Below are 2,643 nucleotides of genomic sequence, written 5' to 3'. Positions count from 1 at the left end.
TATATATATATATATATATATATATATATATATATATATATATATTAGCTTTAAGCTATTGGTTTTTCGATCGGCCACACGTGACCACGTCTTGAAACAATAACGTTGTCGGAAAGTCTATGAAAATAATAAAGTTCGCATCGATCTCGCAGGGTGTTCGATATTGTTGGACAACATCCGCGAGACCATGCGACGACGATTGCACGAGGAATGAAATTTGTGTGTCTCACATTACAAATGCATGGTGTATCTCGCATACGTGCTCGCGTGTAGAGAAGAGATTTGTCCTGCATCTCCCTTTTATACCGCAATATTTTGTACGTACCGTTTCGATACTATATATACACATACTATATAATTATATTGGATTCTCGACGGAAACAGTACAAAAGAGTGATCATTGTCGATACGATTGTACGAGCGAAGTCGCTTTCTTTCTTGTTATATGTACGCTTATCAGTGAGGCTACTTAAATGGCATTACTTAAATGGATATAGAGCAGAACGAGAGAAGATAGTCCTCAATATTACAAGTCTATTAATCTCTTGCGCAATGTGTGCTATTAGCGAACTTGAAGATATTTGTACGTAACAAACTTTGTATGTAACAAAGTTAGAATCAACGAATTTTGTGTTGTTAAGACCTCGTCAAAGGGGATCCCGAGAATCTCCGGCAAAATGTATTCGGAATGTAAAAGTTGTTGAAAGTAGCATTTTGATTAAACATAGAAGCGATATTTTGACTTGCTGATTTTTGAATCGTTTGAATACGATCGTTCGTGATGCAGTTTCTTGCGTGCGATATCAGCAGAAAAGCTGTTGGCATCTTTTATACAGTAACAATAATGTAACAAACGTAGGAAGGAGAAGCAACTTCGAAAGCTTTCAGGAAATTGTTAAATATATGTATAAGTTAGAAAGACGAACGAACACTACAGTATTACAAATGTTGCTTGTAGTTTTTAATTCTTTTGCGTGTCTATATTTTAATTGTGTCTATTATTTGCACGAAATCTTTGCAAAGATTAAATCTATCACACTAATAATGTTGATTCATTTAATTTTCACAAACGTTAGAGATTTATTGTCTGTCGTCTTGGATGATAATTTACTCATCTACTTAATCTGTGGTGTTCGCACAGTAGAAGATAATGCTGATCCTAAAACACTTTTATCTCAACGAAATCGCGTAATTTATTATAAAATTCGTATGATATTTAATAAAATTTATACAAGCGCGACGAGTTTCCTTCAAATTTTCCCAATTCGACTAAGATCAAATTATTCAAGCTTAAAAGAAGACAGAAGAAAGAGGATTATATTACATATAATATCTATTAACTTTTTTCTCTGAGGAACTAAATCATGTATGAAAACGTTTTATCTTCGATACTTTTTACATTAAGAGAATTCCTTATAAAAATTTAATATTACATATTAATCTATCAATTTTTTTTCTCTCTGGAAAACTAAATAATGTATAAAAATGTTTTATCTTTAGTACTTTTTACATTAAGAGAATTTTTTATAAAAATTTAATACTAAAGAGTAGTGATCAATTTTTTATTCTGAATATTAAAACACACTATTATATTTAATGCTTTTAATACTCGAATTAAATTGGATTGTTATAAAAGCTGTTATAATTTCCCTTTGTGTCGTGTTATGGCTCCTTGGAATAAAATGTGCTTGAGTATATTAGATTAATCGATGGACGTGCATTTACTCATTATAAGAGGGCGGCGAGCTATAGTTATTGGCATATATTGTGGGTTTCCGAATGAAGCCACCCCTCGTCGCCTGCGACCACCTTCCCGCGTGAATTCCCACGTGGGAGATTTTGGGTATGCTATGCAGCCTCCCTCCTTCCTCCAAAAAAAGATATCGAAGACGGCACCCTTGTCCTTCGCCCTGCTACTGGTCGGTCGGTCGGTCGACCTAGTCGACGCCCCGCAAGGTTCTGGCCTCGTTCCTAGCCTCGTGTGCGCGCCACTCGCCACCTTCCTGCGTACTCCCGGACATTCAGCTGAATTTGACGGAGCGTTATTGATCCGGCTGGTGATGCCGCCAATCGGGCCATGCGACGTACTTCTGAACGCAGGGCCGAATTAAAAAACTCAGCTTTTAAGCTTGTTATTAGAGAATCATTTTTTAAAGGCAATATTTTTAGAGTGGAGATAACGAAAGCATTCGAACTTGCTAGAGATGCTTTGCTCTACAACGCATGTTCTCCATTTTTAAATAGATATATCGAATTTAACGTTTTCAAACCTGATTTTAATGGAACTTATGTTAAAGAAGTTTTTTTAAATTATCAATTCAAAGGCACTTTAATAAGTAATTCATACTAAAAGATTTTTTTTTTAATTCTAACTATTTTTCCATGTACATTATTATGTATACATTTGGTTTTAGATGATGATGATAGAATTAAATTTCAACAAATAATGTTCAAATTATTGCAATGTACTACACATAAGGTCTAAAGAAATTACTACACAATTCAAATAAAATTGAAAATAATTAGATATTGAAGAGAGAGAGAGAGAGAGAGAGAGAGAGAGAGAGAGAGAGAGAGAATAGTACATATACAAGTAAATTATTTTGTTATATATATTAATTATATATTATAATTATATACTAA

Source organism: Atta cephalotes, assembly GCF_000143395.1.
Source record: "Atta cephalotes unplaced genomic scaffold scaffold00001, whole genome shotgun sequence".
Lineage (NCBI taxonomy): Eukaryota > Metazoa > Arthropoda > Insecta > Hymenoptera > Formicidae > Atta > Atta cephalotes.
This window is presented reverse-complemented; position numbering follows the sequence as displayed.